Below are 24601 nucleotides of genomic sequence, written 5' to 3' on the forward strand. Positions count from 1 at the left end.
CAGACGGTCACACTTCTTGTGTTTACTGCCTGGGACCTCTCCACCTGCAGGACTCTTGTGCTATCTGTCATGTCTTCAGCCCAAGAGTCCTGCAGGAGCGCAGAAATAAGTTAATATTGAGGGGCTTATTAAAGCCTGAGAGCTCCCCGACTAAGTCGGCTCCGGGGAAGCCCTCGAAACCTGTTAAACCTTCGGCTGCAAGTCCCAAGCCGTTGGCTACTGGTTCAACTTCTTTAGTGTCGAGATCGGCTCCGGCCGGAGCCGATCCTTCCATGCTAGAAGTCACAGTATCGGCTCCATCCGGCGCCGATACTGCCAGATCTGGACACTCAGTGTCGGCTCCGGCTGGAGCCGACGTATCTTCGGCTCCACCTATCTCTAAAAAGAGATCTCGATCCCCCTCATTGGAATCGATACGTTCGGCTCCGAGATCACCCTTGCTCTCGGAGCGGAGCCATCAGAGCCGTTCTTCTCGGTCGTCCAGGTTGTCTGATCACGACCTCGAGAGAGTGGTGAGTAGACTATTAAAGTCTCAGGCATTGGCCCAAATGCTCCATAGCCCGTCTCAACAGACGGTAGCTATTTCTCATCCACCTAACATTCCTCCTTCGACTCTCTTACAGAGCTCGGAGCCGGAGCTCCTCGGAGCCATGACTGTTGTAGCTTTGGAGCCGATACCACCCCTTTCGGCTCCGTCATCCTCTGCTCCGATTTCCACCTTGAGGCCTTCATTGGAGGGATCCGGGCGTCTGGTCTCTCTCGTCGGCTCCGAGGGGGCGAGTGGCATCGGACCCTTGTCCGACCCCGTTCTCCCTCTCGGGGCTTCGGTGTTGGTGAGCTCAGCCCCGACATCTGCCTCGGAGCCTTCCCTCTTGGTGAGGCCTGGAGTTCCTATCTCTTCGGAGCGGGAACCTTCTGGTCTCTCTGATGGGGGAGCCTTCGAGGTGATGAGGAGTGTACTAGCCCCTGGGCGTAGTCAACGGTCAGTTCCATCAGCTTCTCCCACTACAGTGCCTGCTGACGTCTCTTCCCACTCTCTTGCTCCCGGACCCAGAGATCCAACGCCTCAGGTTTCCCCATTGGGAATATCTTCCTCTTCCGAGGCTTCTCATGATCTGTCAGGTGAACCTCCGCGTAAGAGGACATGTAAGAGGAAACATCTAGACCCCCCCCGAGTCTATTACATCTGATACTGACTTGGATGAGTCGGAGGGATCCCCAAGGTCCTCCTCTTCGGATGTCTCTTTCTCAGACATCCTTGAACTCCTTAAGCAGAGGGGGAACTGGCCCTCCCTTAATCCTTCCGAGGACAAGTCAGTATACCTGGAGGCGTTCGGATCTCGACCCTCCAGCTCATGGGTGTCTCCGCCTTTCGACCCTCTTATGGATGTAGTGGCTCGGAAGGCGTGGATGGCCCCGGATTCGGTGGAACCTATTCCTAGGAGGCCTTCTAAATTTATTACGGCCCCACCAGATAGGCAATATTTGACAAAAGATGTCCCGGTTGATGCTATGGTGGTGGCTGCAGCCACTAAGAAGGAACTAGCTGATCCTTCAGTACCTGTCCATCCTCCTAACAAGGATTCTAGGACTATGGACAGGTACAGCAAGTGGATTTTTTCTTCAGCGACCTTTGCCATGTGATCGCTGAACTACTTGTGTCACTTCACCCGCTTTCAAAGAGATGTTCTTAAAGAGTTGGGAGAAGTTTTACAGGATCCGTCAGCTGCTGCGTCTCAGGATAAGATTAGCTCACAGCTAGGAATCCTTAACTCCATTGTTAACTCCTCCATGCGGCTCATTTCTTATGCAGCCGATGGAGCGAGTAGGGCCGCAGGCACAGGAGTGGCTTTAAGGTGTCAGTCCTGGATGCGGCTTTGTAATTTTACAGACCCCTTCAAGGCGTCCTTCACAAACTCCCCTTTTGATGGTTCGATCTTGTTCGGACCTCAAGTGAAAGACACTTTGACTAGATGCGAACAAGATGGCAAGACTCTTTCTGCCATAGGAGTCCGTTTCTCCACCCCTTCAAGACCTTACCCAAAAGGTCAGAAGGGAGGGAAAATGTGGTTCCGCAAATCTCAAGGAGTCACGCCTGACGCACGAGGTCAGTTTACCCCCAGAGGCAGAGGGGGTAACAACAACAGACGCCGCCCTAGGGGCAGAGGGGGTCCGCAGAATCAGGGTAGCAGAGAGCCTCTTTCTGACAAACCCTTCCAGCATCCCTGAGATGTTGCCCGATTGTCCACCTTCGGAGGCAGTTGGGGGAAGATTATCACTGTACCCAATAGCCTGGCTTTCCCTTTCTCAAGACAAATGGGTACAGTCGATTATATCCGTGGGTTACAAAATTCCCTTTATTCAAACCCCAATTCAGCAAAAGGGAACCCTTCCAGATGTTCTACCCAGTTTAAGGCAACTAGCAGTACCAGAAATATCAAGACTGCTAGCAAAAAGAGCCATCCAGCCAGTCCCAGCAGACCAAATAGGATCCGGACTCTACTCAAGGTTTTTTTTAGTTCCAAAAAAGACAGGGGACTGGAGACCAATATTAGATCTGAGCAAACTAAACAAGTTTGTAAAGATAACAAGATTCCGGATGGTCACGCTTCAGTCCATTCTACCCTTTCTGGGCAAGGACAATTGGATGTGCTCGGTAGATCTTCAGGATGCGTACTATCACATAAAAATTCACAGGCGCTCCAGAAGATTTCTCCGCTTTCGGCTGGGGACCAGTCACTTCCAATTCAGGGCCCTACCCTTTGGACTCACTACAGCCCCCAGAGTGTTCACCAAATGTATGGCAGTGGTTACGGCTCACCTGAGACGTCAAGGATTCCAGGTGTTTCCATATCTAGACGACTGGCTCCTCACTGCCACCACCAGGCATCAACTTCTCCAGGCCAGAGATTACACCATTCACATTTGCAGAGGGCTAGGGATTTCTATAAATTTCGAAAAATTTGCCTTGTCGCCTTGTCAATCTATTACTTTTATAGGCGCAAAATTGGACACCGTACAACTTTCAGCAAAGTTAACAGACCAAAGGATCTTGGACATTCAAAGTCACGTCCAGGTGATTCTTCTCAGCTACAAAATTCAGGCCAGATTTGCTCTGAAAGTATTGAGTCTTATGGCGGCTGCCATAACACTTCTTCCCTTCGCCCGTTTTTACATGCGTCTTTTACAATGGATGCTATTCGCCCAATGGTCCTTTCAACAACTACCCATGAATCACAGGATCATAATCACTCCAACTTGCAAAAGGCATCTGACCTGGTGGATATCGTCCCTTCAAGTCCATCAGGGCAGACCCTTTGTTCCTCCTGCCCCGGTCGCCACGGTTACATCGGACGCCTCCCTGATCAGGTGGGGGGGGCATTATCAGGGCAGGATGGTCCATGGCACTTGGCAACCTTACGAATACCATCTGCACATAAATGTCCTAGAGATGAGAGCAGTGCTTTTAACGTTGCAAGCCCTCAACGACTCTCTTCCCCTGGGAACTATTGCAGTCCAAATGGACAATATGTCCGTAGTGTGGTATATCAACAAACAGGGCGGGACCAAGTCCTATCCACTGTGTCGAGAGGCTCTCAGACTTTGGCAATGGGCAATCTCTTCTCAGCGGTTTCTGATAGCAATGCATATCCCCGGGAAATCCAACATCATAGCAGACAGGTTGAGCAGAGCTATTCTCATGCCTCACGAGTGGTCTCTCAAACAATCAGTGACGGAAGAGATTTTTCAGGAGTGGGGCCTTCCTTGCTGCGACCTTTTTGCTACACCTCAAAACAGCAAATGCCCAGACTTCTTCTCTCTCTTCCCCCTTACAGGCCATCCCCCCAGAGACGCTCTAACCCAAAATTGGCCCTGGGGACTTCTTTATGCCTTTCCCCCCTTTCCGCTGATACCTCAAGTAATTCAGAAAGCAACCGCCTTGAGAGCCAAGTTGATTCTCATTGCCCCTTATTGGCCTCGACAGATATGGTTTCCGTTCCTACATCGTTATCTCTTGGAACAGCCATGGCATCTGGACCCGGTTCCAGATCTTCTGACCCACCAGTCGGGGCAGCTGCACCAATCCATGCCTTCTCTCAACCTCACTGCTTGGTTGCTCCACTTCCATCCTTAGCCAGGCTCCCTATGATTTCTAATCCCATCCGGGATATCATAGTAGCTTCCCTAAAATCTTCTACCAGAAGGATTTACACTAGTAAATGGCAACGTTTCTCCTTCTGGGCAAAAGCTAGGAACATAGACCCCTATACTGCTCCGATTCATTCGGTCTTGGACTTCCTAGCTGAGATTTTTCATTCAGGATCCTCTTCCTCCACAGTAAAAGTTCAGCTGGCAGCCATTTCGAATTTTCATATAGGCCTTTTGGACCACAACATTATGTCACATAAACTTTGCAAGGCATTCCTTCGAGGTATCTTTTTACTTAAACCTCCGATTAGAGACCCCCCCCACCACAGTGGGATCTAAATTTAATTTAAACATCCTTGATTCTCCCCCCTTTCGAACCTGCGGCTGCCTGTTCGTTGAAATTTCTTTCTTGGAAGACACTCTTTCTAGTCGCCATTACTTCTGCCAGGAGAGTATCTGAGTTTCATGCTCTCTGCATTCGTCCTCCCTACTTAATTTTCCACAAAGACAGGGTATCTTTAAGGACTAATCCGTCTTTCTTACCCAAAGTGGCATCGCAGACGAACCTAAATCAATCCATTGATCTTCCAGTGTTTTTCCCAAATTATTCTGATAGAGCGGAACAAAAATTACATTGTATTGATGTTCACCGCCAGCTCAGATATTATCTAGACAAAACTAAACATTTTAGGAAATCTGATCAACTGTTTCTATCCTATGCAGAGAACAGGAAAGGCCTTCCAGTTTCTAAGGTGACTTATCTAGATGGCTGTCTTCTGTGATTACTTACATTTATCAGCTCAGAGGCAAAGAGTTGATTTCTAGGCCAAAAGCCCATTCTACCACAGCTCTAGCTACATCTACAGCTTTTCAGGCTAGACTTCCAATAGACACTAATTGTGCAGCAGCTACATAGGCCTCTCCTCATACCTTTGTTTCACATTACAAATTAGACTTGGCCTCCAGAGACAGAGCGAATTTTGGTTCCACCGTTCTCAAGAGTCTGTTCCATTGAGCCACCCAGGATAGAGGTGCTAGGGACGCGGTCCCATCCAGCAAGAATGAAGGTGAGATTGACAACTTAACATTAAGAAGTTATGTATCTACCATAACGTTCCATGTTAGTTGTCTTCTCTCGCCTTCTTTCTTGCGTCCCGCCCTCCATCCCCCTAGCCTGGTCAGACCGAGAAGATTATGCCTCTTCTATTAAGAGGCTTTATCCTTTTTTCTAGCTAATCAGCTTCTAGTGTCACTAGATTAGGTTGATCCTTTTCAGAGGATTATGATGATTATGATTGTCATTTTTAGTATTGTTACTTTTCTTCCTCCGTTACAGTTGGAAGAATATATTCCTAATTTCCTTAGCTACCAAACGAGATCTGGTTAGTCTCCGCCTTGCATCATGGGATATAGGGTTGCCTCGAGCTGGTAAAATTAGCACTCGAGCTTAGCAAGTGCCGAGTCAGAGCCGAGGATCGGCTCCGAACCCATCCAGCAAGAAAGAATGCGGGAGAAGACAACTAACATGGAACGTTATGGTAGGTACATAACTTCTTATTTTCATTGCTTCTTTTAAGGCCTTCCATCCTTCTTTTTTTGTTCATTTTCTTTGGCTTAACTGTTTCTCTCCTTTAAGGTCACATTGCCAATAAATAGAACAGTAGGCTACTAAACATAGAACGCATATCAGAAGCTGAAAGATCTATAAAAGCAAAGCATTATTTTTGATATTTTGCTGTCTCTGTATAATGCTTTTCCACCTTTTAGTCGTGTAAATGAATGTAGCAAGTACTGCATAGTACAAAAGGGAAATTAGTCTGCAAAATGTAAACTCTGTTCAGGCTATGTGCTTGATAAATGTGTAAGACTGCTGATGCTGATTAATAATCACGTCACTGATTAACTGTATCATTGTTGGCCATAGGGCTGGTTTTTGAGTTGCAACAGAAATCAAAATTTCAGTAGTCATTATTATTGACTTTTTTTATTTCCAGAAAGTGGCCGCCTGTTTTTTTTATGCATTTGTATTTGCTAACTCAGTAGGTGTGAAGTTTCAAGGACCCTTTCAGCCATGACTTGGACACAAAGGAAGAAGCAGAGAGTACAACTGCAAAAATATCCCATGACACAATTTAAAATACAAACCCTTTTCTCCCTCAACTGGCGCACATAGAAGCAAAGTACATTTACAAAGTATTGTTATATAATCACACAGTTCAAAATAGAAATTTGTGTTTGTTGCTGAATAAATGTTATTGTGATGTCTAAGCCATAAATGTAATAGAAGAAAACAGTTTTGTAATACTGATATTGTTAACAGCTCTTTCATGTAGGAAGATTTTAATGAAAATTTTAATAAAAGAGTTTGAAGTAAAGATTAGAGTGATAATACTCATTGTATGAGTAGAAGAAATATAATTATTAAAAGAAAAAAAATGATACTGAAGGCCTGAGCAGCATATTTACAAATCTACAGCTTGCTATGAGCAGAGCTGGAGTCAGTTCCGCTGTTTAAATTACTTATGGGTGAACGATTTGTATGTGAGTAAGGAGAGTGTATTAAGTTCTCAAGTACGTTAACAGTTGTCTGTATAGCACTTACAGTGACAGGTTTTTGCAAAGTTCTGTAAGAGCTTGGATCTAAACTGGGGTATTCCATTTCTCACTGAATATCAGAGGGAAGATGCTTTCAACTAGTGGTTGCTATTGTATTGAAGCTTTTTTCTTTAAAACAAAGTGAATTTTTGTTCTTTCTCCCAAAATTATGCTTTCTTGATCAGCTGTTAGGAAGTAATGGAAGATTTGAGATGAGAAGGTTCATCTTTTTTAAAAACTGGACAAGTTACAGGCTTTTAGTCAGCTCATTGTCTGAAATTTTCCAAGGCCATTAGCCCTTCCCCTTTAAACCATAATGTTCTGCAATCAAGTTTCCTTTTCAGATCTGTTTCAAAACGTATTGTGCTAATGTCAAAGAAATGTCCCTAATCTAAATTTGCAATACGTTTTGGGTATATAATTATTGCTCAAAGTTATTTTACTTTTGGTCATTTGCATGTCTTCTGCAAGTTAATCTACTTTTGAAAGGGACATAAATATTTTTTTCTTCTATATTAGGATGTTCTTCAATTCCTCAACCCCATCCCTAGGTCTTGTTACTTTTATCATTTTACCTTTGCAACTTCTCTGTTGTTGTCCTACTGTTGTGATACAGTTCTGCTTTTTACATATGTATGGGCTATAGTTAGATTTCTAATTTCTGTAGTTGATTTTGCTAATTTTGACAGATTTGATTATGGAAAGTCACACTGTCAAAAAGCCTTAAGTATATTAATCCCACCAGTCGATTAAACAAAAAGATGATTTTGTGTCTACTTCAGGGTTGGCCTCACTGACCTCTAAAACTGAGTCCCTTCCTTCCAAAAATGATTCATGCAGGTTGAAGGAAAGAGAGAGAGAGAGCAACAGGGAGAAATGAATGAAGCACAAAGCTAATAGGGCTGATAAACCTAAGGAAGACAAGCATTTCTGTCCACATCTTTCTACTAAGAAGCCAAGGGTAGACATTTCTTCTACTGTCACCTCTGCACTCATTTACCCTCGTATGGGTTAAAGATCACTCTCAGGTGACTTCTCAGACAACATCCTATCAAACTAATTAAAAGATATATTGCCTCCTCTTTTTTAGATTCTGAAGTATGCAGAATTTGTTTTCCTTCAGACCATCATCTTTAGAATTCTTCAGGAGTCATTCTATTCTAGTTATTGAATGTAACTATGAAAAGATAATGGGGGCTTTCATACATGTCCAGAAAAAATAAATATAAAAAAAATGTATCTTGCCTTTCTTCTCCTTTTGGTGACACTACAGGCAAAAGTACTTTTTAATCCAAAATGTTCCGTTTCTCCTTGTTGGTCTTTACACAGTGTTGGTCCAAATTAGCTTTGTTTTACTCCACTGTTGAGAGGAATGTCTTAACGTCCATCCTTTGAACACACAATTTTGATTATGATTGGAGAACCCAACATAATCCTCTATATCTGGGAAAGTTTAACAGATTTAAACTGTTAGCAGATCTGTACACCTTCTCCTCTTTCAGCAATGTAAGAGTCACACTGATTTTTCTGTTTGCTGATCTTATAAAGAATTCCTTCTAGTTGCCATCCACGGACTTAACTTTTGTTCCATTCTGTACAACCTACCAGCCCCTAATGGTGTGGTATATCCATGACATATTCTTCCTTTCACTGCTATTCTTCATTTTATAGAATTGTAGTGCTCTGAGTCTTTCTTTGTACTACTGTGTCACACAGTTCTCTTTGCTGCCTTGGTAAACTCTCCATTGCATACTGTCAACCAGCTTCTTGTCTCTTTTCTTAAATGTATCTCAGAATGAACATATTAACCTGCATTAAACCTCAATAGTGTTCTGCATGGTGTAAAGATGATGTCTTAATTTCTAGATTCCAAAGCTTTTGTTCATTATTTTCATAAATTCACCGAGCACTTGTGCAATAAGTTTGACCCATCAACATGACCATCTTATCACTGAAACACTCAGTCAAGATATATATATATATATATATATATATATATATATATATATATATATCAATTCATTGTAAATCATTAATAGTGAAAATAGAGGAAAAAATACGCAGTTTTGTGAGGGGAAGGAAGTAAGCTCTCTGACCCCCTCGTGGTGGACACAACTGCTACTTACATATGTACCAAGTCCAAGATAACACTGTTGTAGAGAGAGAATAGTTTTGGCTGTATAGAGAACTGCAGTCTTTACAAGACGGATTTGTGTAAGTCTGTCATTGCAAAAGACTAAGCAGGCTTTGAAATTTTATCGAGCTGATTCTTGTAGTCCAGGATTTGATCCCTTCAGTCCCCATTTCCCTACTGTCTGACTCTGGAGAAACTACTTAACCAGACAGGTTTTTTGACGGCAGTAGGAAAATTGAGCTAGGCTCTTCAGTGCCACTTGGACTGTATGCCCCGTAATTATGTGCAAACATCTGTGGACACTGCCACCCTTTATCTAACATAAGTTCATAAGTTGTTTATCAACATTAAGGCTACATAACCATCTAGTAATATCAACTCCAAGATTTCTGGGTCGAATACTTTGTACCCAGCTTGTAGAATTCAGCTGGCTGTTAAAGGATCTAAGTTCTGACCATCTTTAACTTGAAATACTAATTTGAAATAGTTTATTCCATAATATCGACAATCTTTAAGTTTAGTAAGAGTAATGTACTTGTGTCCTCGCAGTACCTAAATCAAATTTTATAGCCTGAAGTCTCCATATTAAACTACAGTTGTAATTTTTTAAGTCTAAGATAACTTGTAAGCTAGAGTTATGAAAGCCTTTGTAAAAATACTTTTTCACAGCTGTAACAAAAGTGAATAAATTGAGGTATTCACATCTATTATTGCAACTATAATATTTGTGAAGTAAAATGTTATTGGTGAATTTTCTTTGTGCTCAAGATGATTCAACTGACCTGCATTCTATGTACAAAAATGTATTTGTACTCTTAAGATTGCCTTATGACACATCTCATTTCCTGTGCTAAGATTTTTAAATGTGGGAGGCATAGTGGTGCAGCGTTAGCATTGTTGCCTCACAGCAAGAGGTTCTCCGGTTCGATTCCTGGCCAGCTTGCCTTCTGTGTGGAGTCTGCATGTCCTCCCTGCGTTCGTGTGGGTTTCCTCCAGGTGCTCTGGTTTCCTCTCACGTTACAAAGACATGCGTCTGGAGCGTTTCTCCCTGGACCTCTGCTGAAAATTGGCTTTGTTCCAAGTCAGAATTTCCTGGTTAACAAATGTTAAAATAAAATTTGACACATAGCTTTATTACTTCTCATTTGAGCATGTTTGTTAAAGGAAAGGTTAGTTGCCATGGTTACTACATTTCTCATAATTAAATGTATACCTATGTTGTGTGCCCAATCACTGATCTGTGTCATATAAGAATTTAAATGTTCTTTATCAAATTCATTTTGTAAAATAAACCCAAACTTACAATAATCTGTGTACTTATTTTTTCAGCATATCTTAAATATGGGAATAAAGCCAACTATAATATTAAATAACATCCATCCAAGAACTGAGCCTTGCAGAACTCCAAGATGTATAAGAAAGAAGATATAACTTATGCCCTGTATGTCCACACACTGGAATCTGTTGGTTAGCCATGACATAATCCATTTGACCAGGAATATATTGACCTTAGCCTTTATAATTTTTTGGTAGATTACATGGTGAGAAAGGAGTTGAATGCTTTGGCCAAGTCTAAGAAGATTATTTATTTTATATATTTATTCTTTGTTGACCAGGTTAGTTTCACTAGGCTAGCAGCCTCTTTTCAAGGAGGACCCAAGGTGGTATTTATATACTATTAAGGGAAATGTGGCCAGGACATCGGGGCACTTCCCCTACTTGTGATCTGCACTCACTGTGTTCTTATATGTGAGTACATGCGCATGTCCCTTTCCTAGCGCTGAGGCAGTTGGGAGGATGGTGCATGAGATGGAAAATCAACAAAAGGCAGTGGAGGAAAATGTCAGCTTGGAAAAAAGCAAGCAATGTAGTGGCAGAAGACTTTGACGAAGCTTTTCAAAGAAACCTGTTTGATCGGACTGAGAAAACAGTTGGAGAGGAATGTATAGTTACAACCGTCCAATCTAGAGGGTTGCAGGATGATATACTACAAAAATGATCAACCAAAGTGAGCCCAAGAATGAGGTTTTATGGGAGGCTTTTTGGAAAAAACAGATAAAGATATAGAAGCAATGCCAGAAGGAAGAAGTGGAATGACTAAACGTACACAGAGACAGTAGCAGATACGAGGTGTGGGACAGTGTAATTTTATCTTTCAGTGTAAAAGAGTGAGAGGTAAGAACATTTATTGTAATTAACAAAAAGACGTGCTGTTTTCTTTGAGACTGTAAAAGGTATGGAGAGATTTTTGTGTGAATATGAAAAAAGACAAAATGACAATCCTTAGAATGAATGTATAATAAAAGCATTTTTTGAGAGAGTAAAAAGAAAGTTCACATATAGTTTTGAACTGAAGTGGAAAGAGAGACTTTAAAAAGACATTTAAAAATATATGTAAAGAAATAATAGACATTTCAGAAGTTTATGACAATAGGGGTTTATGGACTGGGGCATGGGACTGCAATGTCATGCTGAAAATGGAAATGGAAAAACTGTACATATTCCAAGTGTTATAAATGTTGATAGTAACAGGGGTGTTGTAAAATATTAGGGACAACCAAGGACATGTTATTTTTGTGGAAAAAAAGGACATTTAGTTAATCATTGTAACAAAAAGAAATGGTATACATGTGGTAACACAGAACAAGAAGCCAACATCTGAGCTTGAATATCATAAATGTAAAAAGGGGCATAAAAAAAGAGAATGAGCTAAGTATTATAAATCACAGTAGAGAAAACACAATAATGGACTCAATACGATATAGAAATAGATGAGACTTCAGAAAAAAGGGAGATACTGAAAAAATATTATGGAGATGAATTTGAGAGAGAATGAAAAGTTATTGATGAAGAAAGATATGTTTGAAAATGGTAAGGGGAAACATAATTCCATTAGTAGGGGAGTAAAAGAGAGGAAAAGAAAATCTAAAGCCATTAATGTAAAGGAAAAGAAATTAGTGTAGGATGATATCTCCTAAACTAAGAAACAGGGAAAAGAATAATTTAAGAATCCTTTTAGTGAAAGCTAATAGTATGAAAATATTACTAGAAGGATCACAATTTTAGAATAATGTAACAGATGTCATGTTGATATGATTAGTATGGAGGACAGTAGAATTGCAGAGACAAAAAATATGGGATGGGGAAATATGGAACATCTGGAATGAACAGTGTTCAGGAATAGTAGTTTTATATGGAAGAACAGTACAAATTTTGGATGCTACATTAGTCAAAATGGGAAAGCTGGCAATTATAGACATAAGATGGTAAGACAAATTGTATGCAATTATTGCTATATATGCATATGTGATTAGTAAAGAAAGGGAGAATCTGTTTAAGAAAATATTGGATTATGTATTTGGCAACATGGATATAATTACACGAGATTTCAGTTGTGACTTGAGGGGAAATGAGAAAAGGAAAAGACATAAAAAGATGATAAAAGTAATAAAATGTAGAAAATTAGTTGTGTGGAATAATACAACATTGACTTACAGGAGAAGTACTTTAAAATGTGAACTATATTATTTTTTGGTATCAGAAGGAATATATTTAATTGAAGAAGAAACTATTGCAACAGGTTTCTCAGAACATCTGGCAATGTGGTTAGAAATCTATAATAATAGAGTATATAAAGATAGGAAAAAGTATAAAAGGAATAAATGAAAAGGAATGGAATGAAAAAGGAAAGAAAGATATTAATCATGGAAGGATCATATTGCTGTGTATTTTATGTTAATTGGTCTGAATGGTGAATTGGTTTCAAAAGGAAATATAATGAAATCTATTTTAGCAAAATAAAGAAAAAAAATAAACACAGGACTATACTAAAATATACAATATATACTAAAATACATAGAGATATGATAATTTAGAAAATACAGATTATGAGACGGAAAAAGAAATTTATAAGAAAAAATATGAGAAAATTGGAGAATTATTGTATAAACAAACATATTTTAAAAGAAGAAAAGAAGTTTCATCTTAGTTAAGCAAGAACAGTGAATGAGGATTGTAGAGTAATGAGAGAAATGTAAGATAAAGTGGGCAATATAAAGAAAAGTGTTCAATAAATTATGGAAATTGCTATAAGATAGTGGAAGAAATGCTTAGAAAAAAAGGAGATGTATAAAAAATGGGTCATAAAAAACTTTTCTGAATAAATTAAAAGATTTTGAAAAAGAGATCACACTATGAATTTAGAAAAAGTGTTTAAACAGTTAAATGTAGAATCATTATCTAGTGCAGATGGTATTGGATTTGAAAGGTATAAAAATCTAGAAAGATTATATTGAGAGAAATTAGAGATGATATAAATAGAAAAAAGAAAAAACTCACAGAGGTAATATTAAAGCATTTGATTCAATACAACATGTATTGTGGAAAATAATGGATATGTATAATGTTAATAAAATCAAGTATGTAGAACAGCTTATAAGAATAATAAAGTAAGAGTCTTAGTCAGTGGATGGTTACGTAAAGAAATAGATAGAACAGTGGTATAAGATAAGGGTGTCCTATGAGTAGTATTTATTTGTTTTAGTCATGAGTACAATAGAGAGGTAAACCAGAAAGTAACAAATGCAAATTATAAAATTCAAATGGAAGTTGAAATTCCAATTATGATGTCATATGCAGATGATATTTTAACAAAAAACAGTGGATTAGAGAAGTTATGTAATTTAGTTGAAAGCTTAAAGGAAAGAGGTAAGATGGTTAAAACAGAAGAGTAAAGGAATGGGTGAGAATGCAAATAGCAGGTGTACAGTTTTCTATGAAATAAGTATCTGGTTTATGGATGCATTTTGATAAAGCAGGAAAGGGATGGGATATAATAATTAAGCAAATAAGATGTTATATAAAGTGTATCGATTAGCATATAAAAAGTGCATTTGATTAATTCACTGTTAATAGAAAAGATAGTATATTTATCCAGTGTTGTCATGATCCCTAGAATATGTGGAAGAAAACTTTACTAGAAATATTCTCTTTTATATGGGGATCAAGATCAAATCCTGTTAAATGGGGTGTATTATGTATAAAATAATGAGAAAGGAGGTATTGTGACGATGTGAGGTATTGCCAGCTATATCGGGCGAAGTAGGGCAGTGAATGTGTAACATATGCCAGCATAGCTAGCTGGAATTTTGTAAAGAAGTATATGTCATTTGTATATCAAACTGATTTGTACAGATGCTTGTGTTGAAAAATATATTTGTAGAGCTGCTTTTGTTAAAAATGTACCAACAGTGGGTCCTGACTGTATTGTAGCTGATTAAATGTATATGTTTTAACAGAGGATACTGGAAGAGGAGAGGTTAATTTCAGCCAGATAACTTTGAAAAAATAGTAAGAAATTAATTTATCTGGTTTAGGCCATAAAGATTGTATATTACAGTTCTGATTGCAGCCAGAGACTAAATGTCTGTGCCAGAGAATGGTTTATTAGCTCCTGTAGGAAGAGTGGACGTGTTTTATGGTTTTATAGCTTCCAGATGCTATAATACATCTCAAAAAAGCTCTGTGTGTGTGGTAACACATGCAAAATTCTGGTTCAGTCTCTAGCAATGGGGGTAGCATGGGAACCAGAAGCTAGATGACTAGATGTATGTGATGTCATTCCGTAGTCAAGGACAAAAATGATGCTTTAATACCAGATGAGAGAGAAGTCTTAGAGCACTCTGTTTTTGGAAACTGACAGAAAAGACCCCTCACCTACATCATCTTGCCTTGCTCTAGTAAGTGACCAGGGAATAATAATTCTTTAGATCAGTCATGAAAATATAGTGTGATTAGTGAAGTACTGTTTTTCTGTATCTGTGTGAATGTATTCATCTGTTATTTTAATATTTCCTGTGATTGAAACTCTGGTATTTATTGTAGATAGATATTTAGTATGTTTGTGTTCTTTTATTATGTATTATTAAATATATTTAAACTTTTCATTTTGGCTGGTCCTTTAGAGAATATTTTACCCTTTGAGAGTACTCATATCTATTTGGTAACTCTGTGACCACTCCTGAAAGTCTTACTGCATTGGTCAAAACACTGCCATTTGTATTAATATTAATTTTACTCAGTATAATTGGGTACCCTTGGAAGAGCCTTAGAGTAGCTGGATTTGGAGTGCCTGGTGGCAGTAACTACTTTATAGTCTGGGCAGAAGGGGGCATAGCTAGTAAATCTGTACCAGCCTTTCCCAGGGATGTGTGTGTGTGTGTGTGTGTGTGTGTGTGTAAATCAAATCTCAGAGAGTGTGTGTGTCAGCTTCTTGGAGCAGGGACATTAAGCACTGGTTTCACAGAGAGAGTGCTGGAGGACTCTGCTTGGACACAACTCTATAGCTGTGCCACTGGGGAGTCTTATTGGGGACCTGGAGGAAGACAGAGCGAAATATAGAGACCCTGGACTGAGTGTGTTCCCTGTGTACTCTTACAGGAAATTGTGCTTGACCAGAGAGCTGCTCTGGAAATACTGCGTGCATCTGTTTTTGTTTCAAGTGAGCAACATCCCTCTCCAGTGTCAGTGGTAAAGATACAGACTCCTTGATTACTGGCCCAGAGAGGGGCATCACAGGTATGAAAAATCCAATAGTTTATGCTGCTTCATTAAATGTAAGATATTGAAATAGTTAAATAAAAAAATGAAAAATTTGTGACAATTGTAATGTATTTATAAGTATAAGCAATTATGGGAAAATATAAGAAACAATAAAATATCTAAAGAATGTTTTAATGAAGAAACAGAGAAATATCAAAAAACATTAGAATGTGGAAAATAAAGATTGATGATGAAGAAGAAGATAGGAAATATGGTATAATAATATTATGAGAAAATATTATTGTATTAGTCCAGGGGAAAATATTCCAGAAGTAAAGATTAAAACAATTAAAGAAACAAACAAATGGTGTAGATATAATGTTGAATGGCAAGATTTTGTGTGGAGATTGGAAATAAAGAAGTTACCAGTAATGGCAAATATGCAGTATAAAAAGAAAAGTGAAAGAATATGTATTGTGGGGAAGAAGAAACAACAGAACATGTTTTCTGAAAATGTGAAGAGATTTAAAAAGCTGTGGAATAAATTATGTACAGAATGTTTTATTTTGATAAATTTCAAAAATTATGAAGATATAAATATGGGCATGATTGAATATGGATACTATGAAAACATAAACAAAAAACTGAAAATAGATTTAGATAAGAAAGTGTTTTATGTAGTTTGGGAATTATGGAATGAAAGAATTAAAGAAATTATGTTTGATAGATGTTGGATATTGTCACTAATATTAAAGAAAATTAGATTATGGTTATGGAAATAGGAGTGGAAGCCGATACAAAAGTATAGAAATGGCAAGTTTGATGTATAAAATATGAAAATGATTGTATAAATTTGTAAGCATATTAATTGTGTGCGTGTGTGTGTATACATATAAGTGTGCGTGTGTGTATGTGTGTGTGTGTATATATATATATATATATATATATATATCTATATATATATATATATATATATATATGGGTCTACTTTAGAACACCGACACGCCAGTTCGCCGACACCAAACAACCGACAACACACAATACCGACAACGCAAAACACCGAACACCATTACACCGACACACTACACGTAAACAACACGTTACACTACATTACATATCCACTAGCCCTAACCCAAACCCTAACCCTAAGGTCCGACACTACCGCACACTTACCCTACCTGCACCCTAACCCTAACTCACTTAACCCACCCCTAACCCTAAGATCCGACACTACCGCACACTTACCCTACCTGCACCCTAACCCTAACTCACTTAACCCACCCCTAACCCTAAGGTCCGACACTACCGCACACTTACCCTACCTGCACCCTATTCCTAACTTACTTAACCCACCCTAAAACATAAACCCGTCACTAACACACACTTACATTACCCAAACCCTAACTCCGACACTACCGCACACTCACCTTTCACACACCCTAACCCTAAATCCCTCACTACTGCACACTTACCTGTCCGCTCCCTAATCCTAAATCCCTCACTATCGCATACTTACCAAGTCGCTTACACGTTCCCCTTGTCGGTCTTCCAGCTGTCGGGATTTCAGCATGTCGGTCCTTTCGCGTTCCTCTTCCGCATGTCGGCGAACTGGCGTTTCGGTAATTTGAATAGGACCCATATATATATATATATATATATATATATATATATATATATATATATGTGTGTGTGTGTGTGTGTATGTATATATATATATATATATATATATGTATGTATGTATATAGAGAGAGTTAGAGAGAGAGGAATATATATGGGTCTACTTTGTCTCACCGAAATAACACTTCACCGATTGCTAGTTGGCCAACTCCACTTCATCGAAACAGCTTTAAACCGAATGTATGGACTGCCAAAATCCTTTCCCTGTGAAAGGAACCACTTGGCCACCAGGGTGAGCTTTGCCCTTTCTCCAGTGTAATGTGATGTAGGAGTTGGTATATTTAAGTGGGGGGTGTGGGGATGAAGCCCCCCCCACTTGGGTTGGTTTAGTTTTGGTCCATTGAGGACGATGAAGTGTTATTTCGGTCAAAGTAGACCTATGTATATATTATTACCATGATTGTGATTCTAGAAATCAAGCTGTCTTTGGTATGTTGATGCTTCAGGAAGTTGCTTTCTGAACCCCTTGCCTTTTAGCTGTCTCTTTGGCTCCCTTCTTGTGAGGTTTTCTGTATTGTTTGAGATGACAACCAGGCAAAAAAACTACATTCCTCAGGAGAAAGAAAGAAAGGGAAAACCTTCAGTTTTCAGCTACACTGAGGCAAAGAGCCTCCAGCTCTGACGCCTGTTACTGTCAAGGCCTCTAATGTTGCCTCTATGGCGGTTGTCATGTTTGTGGCTCCTAGCACATCTCACCAGACCAAAGACCAGGTCCAGCTCATCAGATGCTAGCTTCCGATGAATATAAGTCTATAGGGTTCATGGTCTCCGAAATGCTCTATAAAAGACCCTTATTTCAGATTTAGGCACAGTGTCCCTGAAAGCTGCCAGTGAATGTAGACTAGTTCCAGGGAGAATACTCTTCCCAGTGACAGGGAATGCACATTGACTAGTTTGGGACAATAGTATACACCTCAGCAACATTAAATATTCAGTTCTACATTGTGAAGCATCAGGAACATATTAAACATTTTCCAAATAGTTGTGAGGAAGTACAGGTAGCCCATGCTGTCTCATAGTTGGGCGGGCATGCCAGCAAATGTGGGTATGATACTGTGGCTGCAGTAACTGGGATTGGATGTAACAGCATTATTTATCAAGAAACACCCATGACTGGGACCCAGCCCCTATATGAATATGCAAATTCTCAGCTTCTTAATGGCTTCTTAGATAAGGCGTCTCTGTACACCCCCCCCCCCCAATCTTAACATTTCATATATAAAATAGTGGCTAAAGAGAAGATTACAGAGTTGGTTACCCTTGTATTCTGAAACACAAGAGAAATTACCCCGTTAGGCAAGGATCTTACTACTAGAGGCAAGATAAACACAACAACCAAAAAGTATTTATATATATGTGCTATTTGTATGTAAGCTTATATGTATTTATTTTTTTTATTTGTATTTGTTATCTGAGATAGAGCAGCAGTCTTCATAGACCTTTTTAAGTCTCAGTATGTGTGCACTGTCTGATTAAGTGACTCAGAGAGTTATACAGTAGGCAAATAAAGGCCGAAGGAATCAAACCCTGAACTACAGAAAGAATCTTGTTAATAGTTCATAACCTTAATTATCTGAGTTATATACCAGATCTTGGAAGGCTAAACAGAAAAGAAAATGACAGCAGGAGAATAGAGGAAGGTCTGGGGGAACTCTCGTATCTCAGTCTGCAGATAGGGGGCAGCTGCAACCAGATTAGTCTCCTCTAAGCCCTTCCACTTGTACCCTCCAACTTCTCCCTCTTTTTCACAGGATAAGTGGTCAGCTGGCTTCCTCTTTCCACACCTGGTCGGTCATAACTTAAGACTGATGAGTATTACAGATAGTCTGTACAAGGTGCAGACTACATTTCACATTCAGCCTCCCCTCTAAAAAAAAGAGGACTTCCATCTGTTAAAAAAAAAAAAATCTAGTCCTCCCCTTTCTTATTAGAAAAAAATGCTACTGCAAGGAATTGTAGAACCTGTTCCTTTCACACAGGAGGATAAGAGGTTTTACTCTAGACCACTCCTTGTTCTAAGAAAAGACAGAACAAACAGATACAGTCTGGACTTTTCAGGGCTTAACAAATTGTTAAAATTTCTATAATTCAAGATGTTGACCATGAAGACCTCTTGCCCTTCCTGGGCTCAACTTGTGACATTAGATCTCAAGGATGCCTACCTTCACATCTTTGTCTTCAAAGGACACAGGCAGTACTTGTTTGAGGTATGTAGTGAGGATGGCCTCCATTGCCAGGTTACCACCTTGCCCTTTAATTTGGCTGCTGTTTTCACAGTTATTACAGAATGTTAGGCATTAGTCGTAGCTCAGTGCAGAAGCAAGAATATCCACATTTACACCTTACTGGATGACTGCTGATTCAGGCACTGTTTCAAAAGGAGATACAGAGGGCATTGAAGTACACCCCGGACTGCTTCATCTGCTTACGTTTCTCTCTGAATCAACAGAAGTCAAACTTATGTCTAGTCAGAATGGTGGTCTTTCTGGGTTCTCTCTTGGACACTAATTCAGCAGTGGTTCACTTGCCACAATAAAAGGTGATATCCCTTTCTGCCTTATTTCAGGTCATGCTAGGTAAACCAGTGGTAACAACAAGGAAGTTCCAGAGCATTCTGGGCCACATGGCATTCACCATTGTCATGTTGCATGTAACCAGACTGTATATGAAGAAATGTAAGTGTCAGATTTGACTTATGCCTGCTTCAAGGTACATCTCGGATCTGTTTCTGCATACTTGCTGTAGGCCCCCAAGTGGCATCCAGACCTTCACTGCAGCAATATCTGAAGGACATATTTCACCTGAGCCTCCCAGGAAGAGAGTGGTTCCCAGCTGGAGACCTGAATTTTGTGAGAGAGAAACTGAGCTTACCACCTTTTGTACCAGCTGTTCTGCATCAGTAAACAGTCTTACTTGGAAAACATATTTTCTTATAACTGTCTCATAGGATCATATGAGGTTACTAGGCTAATGGCCCTGGGGCCCTTACAAGCCTAGCCAAGAGTTTATCCCCAAAAAAGGACGCTCCCTCTTTTTTTAGCCGTTTCCACCAACTGTTAGTAGAGTATCTGAACCATAAGCCCTCATCTGTTAAGAGGCTTTCTGTCAAAACTAATTGCACTAGTATTACAAAATCAAGCTGTTTAACTTCCAGTCTTCTTTGCTAGTCACTAAAATGAGAAGAAAGGATCTAGTGCTCCTTTGATGTACATAGGCAATTAAGGTACTTCCTAAAGAGAAGGAAACTCAGTTCAACTGTTTGTCTCTTTTGCAGAAAACAAATAAGGTTTACCAGTGACAAAACAAATTATTCCAAAATGAATAGCATACTGCATTCACATTTTCTGTAACTCACATGACAAGACCTTGTGTGAAAAAGTGATACCCCATTTAACATGGGGCACTGCAGCCATCTCTGCTTTCCTGAAATAATTTAGTATGCAAGACATTGTGGAAGAAACTAACTAGTCTCAGTTCACATATTCTCAAAGCACTACAAGGTAAATGTGAAATCTAGGATGAGGGTTGGATTCCATCCTGAATTGGATCCCCAGTCATAATCATAACAATGAGCCAACTACACCATCTTCATTAGAAAATCATTGGAAATATTCCCTGTAAGTTATGAGTGCAACAGTGACCAAAAAAAACATATTGCAGTTGTGCAACTTATAGCTATAGATGTGCGACTGATTGCAATCAGTGTTGCAGTCCTGTTTCACCTCCCTCTTCCCCTCTACTGTAACGAGACCATGAGGGGCTGAGGTACTAACCCACACACCCTTCTTCTTTTCACTCCTGTGCCTTGTTCCCCTTTTGTCCTTGTCCAGGTTCCCTGAAGTGGGCCCATAGACTTTGTCATAAGCTACAACACTAGGATATATCAAACCAACAGAACACAGCATAGGCTTGACTCTGCACTGCTCAGTGGGCAGGAAGAAAACAAGGATGGTGGAGGGAGATGGTACACACATCAAATACATGAGGAAGTCTAAAGAAAGACTATATCAACTTGGAACAGAAAGGGTGCATAGCTCTGAAAGTCAGGCTGAATGTCAGACTCAGCAAGGTACAGAGATTTCTATAATTTTTGACTACAGCAGTGACTACACTTGAACCTTTAAAATTATGAAAAGTTGTCTACCCAACTGTATTTATTATCTTACAAGCTGCTATAGGACCATGGTCTCTGTGGTGCATAGTAGAAAACCTGATTTAAAATATGACGTGTTTTTCCTTTTCTTGTTCTAAATTGTTAGCACCTTTCTAAGTTATACTTAAGCTCTGTTTAATCTGCAGTATGATTTTTGTGTGTCATGAAGCTTTGTGTAACCTTGCAACCTTCCTCTATGAATTAAAAAAAGATGAAAAGCAAATGAAGAATGTATAAAACTTGTAAACAGAATTATAAAGTGTAACTTTCTACACTTTCTTGGTAAGGACCCAATTGGTTGTATGTAATCAAATCACACAGTGATTTGGAGCAGGAAGAAATAGGGCCATAACAATTCAATTACAAAACTCTTCAAATGAAGCAGTCATTAGTACTTTTATGAGAAACCTTACAATTGTGTGCCTTCAGTTAGACAGAGCTAGGGTACTTATTTAGCTTTGTTAGATTTCTCCTTTAACTCTTCAGTCTATACAACTGGCTGCTGTTTTTATATTATCTGTCCTTTGCCTTGACATTTGTTTATTTAATGTGTATCAGCACTGCCTTGACTTCTTTATTGCTTAAGTAAAGTTTTATTTATTCAGTTCCAGCATCTTTCAACTGGCGTTTATTTTTTGTGTATTATGTGTTATCTGAGAAGTTATGTAGCACTGTAGGATGTCAGGCTGTGGTATCCACATTTGAAATGGCAGATTGAACACGTAAGTGAGATTTTTGTTTTATATTTTTATAATATTGTTTGCCACTTGGAGGCCCACAGCAAGTATGCATAAACATTTCTGAGATGTACCTTGAAGGAGGCGTATGCTAAAACAGAGTGTACAGTAAGCGAAAGGTCTGTATACCAATACTTAGAGTGGTGGCAGTACTGCCATGCCAGGAATAAAGTGGCAAAGAATTGGAGAGTTCTGTCAGCCTTTCTTGAGAATATTTTGTGTGTGTGTGTGTAAGTATTTGTTTAAAAGGCAGTTGTGAATACAGGAGAACACTGCTCTGTAAGTGGTCAGCAAGTGGCCCTAATCTGGGTGTGGCAGTTGGAAGCCCATACACAGGACAGTAGTATGCTGTTGAAGCCTGGTGGCATTAGGTGAATTGGTTATTGCACACGCTTTTTTTTTTTTTTTTTTTTTTACATGTTGGGTACCAGTTATGTGACTTGAGAGAACATCCCAGTGGTAGCCAGTAGACTTATTTGGGGGCGGTTGAATGGAACCAAGGACTTTATTCCTTGCATACCTGGGTGGTGGTTGTATTCAGGCCCCCTCCAATCCCAGCCTGGTCATAACATTTGTTGTCAAGTGGTGTCATCTGTCATATTTTTTGTGATAATGGTGAGGTATTGGAATTGAACTTAACCAGTAAGCAGATTTGTTACCAGCTGTGTAGGTGTACCCTCTCAGCCACAGAGTAAACTATACGAAAGTTTAGGATAACACAGCAGTTATTTTATTTTTTAGTTAATTTAATGGGTTTCAGACAGAAATGATGTCTTCTAACAACTATGCTAATGTGTCAGTGTCACAGCTAAGTAAACAGTGTAAAGCAAAAGAAAGTTAGCATGACAAAATTGCCAAGGAAACGTTAATGTTAGTAGTTGGAATACAGCACATAGCATTGAATATGCTGTGGTTTTGCAGAAGGTAGACAAAGGACAGCTTCTTCCATCCCAGGAGGACCTCAAAACCCCATTGGACGTATGTACACTGGCACTAAACATTTGATGTCTGGAATACAGCGCAGTTAGAAACTGCAGTAGCTGGAGTTAAGAGAGAAAGAAATGCATCATTGGCATGAAAAGGAGATGTTGATCATTCACCACAGTTTTTTTGAGGGCAGTAGTCATTCACCAGAGACATGGGTCTTGCTGAGGGGAAAATCAAAGCCATAGGTGCCCAGGTCATTATAAAGAGGGAGATTACTTTGATAGTTTTGTACAAGCATTTGAAAAGGTGTTCTGAACTAAGGCCAATGGGTGAGGTTTTTAACTCATTTGTGGGTAAAGCAGTGCATGCAGTTTGCAGACTTAGTGGTGTTTGTTTAAATTATGCTAAAGTTATAGAATGTTTACTTGCATGTTTTAAACGGATCCCTGAAATGTATAAAACAAAAAGCTCAGGCAGCATAAAGGAAAGGCAGATGAAATGTGACTGAATATATTGCAGAAATTAACACTTATTTTAGATTAGTGAGTGAGTGGATGTAAGGTCATCACATTTGAAATGGTTGCAGATGTTTTTTGAGGGAGAAAGGCCTCATTACTCTGCCTAAACACATGGGCATTTGGTTAGTAAACAAGACGTTGAACAATGCTGAGGTGCTCGGGAGGAATTGAGCCACTAGCTAACAGGTTATCACTGTATAGAAGGGAGTACCCAGCAACTGCACACAAGTATAAGGGAATACATGGGGCAGCCTAAGCCATCACAGCAGGCTCCACAAGTAACTGATAAAGAGAGTGGTACATTGTCTGGAGACAACAACTGTACCAAAGTGTCACAGACGTGTGGATCCTCTCTCGGAAATGGAAGAGGGCATTGTCATTTGGAGCAGAGACCCAGACATAATAGTTAAGCCTGTAGGTTTTCAGAAAGGAGCTTTACTCACATGGACAGTCCATTCTAGTTAGGACTAATAGGTATCTTTGGACAGAGTTTATTTGGATTAGGAAGGGGGAGAGGGAGCAAGCGGATGTCAGTGTTTAAATATATGTAACAACGTTGCCTGTGGTGTTTGAACCACGACCAGACAACTCCACAATGCAATAAACTACCAAATTATATTAAAGCAAGTACTAGTTAAGATATTTTTAAGAACAGCCTGTACACTTATTATGGGAACAAGTGTTTTGGTATATACTGACAAGCTATAAATACATTAATGCCCATGCTTGAAATATTTGTATGTATAAAATTTTAATAAGAATACCGTTCTTAAAAAAAAATGTTAAGTGCTTTTGTTCCACAGTGGTGCTATAATGGAACTTCCTCAGAACATAACAAATACACTTTCCAAACCACATTTTATATCAAAAGATTTAAAAAAAAAGTCATCTTATTGACTTCTCGTATCACAATAAAATTGATGAAGCCAGTTCATAAAAAATTATAAGACTTGCATTAACTGACACTTAAAGTGATACCTCCCTACCAAAAAGATTATATAACAGCATCATAAAAACAGTTGAACCTCAAAAAAAGAATCATCAGTTCTAAACATTATAATTTGAATTGATAGAGCGTGTTTCGTTTATACCTGGCAAAATAGTGGCATTAAATTGTAGTTGCCACTTCAACTCACATTTATCTAAATGTTCCTTCATAAAAAATCTCCTA

The 24601-nt window shown here is 39.2% G+C and overlaps 1 protein-coding gene across 3 annotated transcripts in view; it reads left to right on the forward strand.

Moving 5' to 3' along the window:
* The window catches only part of BRIP1 (BRCA1 interacting helicase 1), a 2367390-nt gene that overhangs the window by 2230435 nt on the left and 112354 nt on the right, over window positions 1-24601 (forward strand). The window lies entirely within an intron of this gene.

The sequence above is a fragment of the Protopterus annectens genome, chromosome 13.part0 (genome assembly GCF_019279795.1).
Source record: "Protopterus annectens isolate FY-2018-M chromosome 13.part0, PAN1.0, whole genome shotgun sequence".
In the NCBI taxonomy this organism is placed as follows: domain Eukaryota; kingdom Metazoa; phylum Chordata; order Ceratodontiformes; family Protopteridae; genus Protopterus; species Protopterus annectens.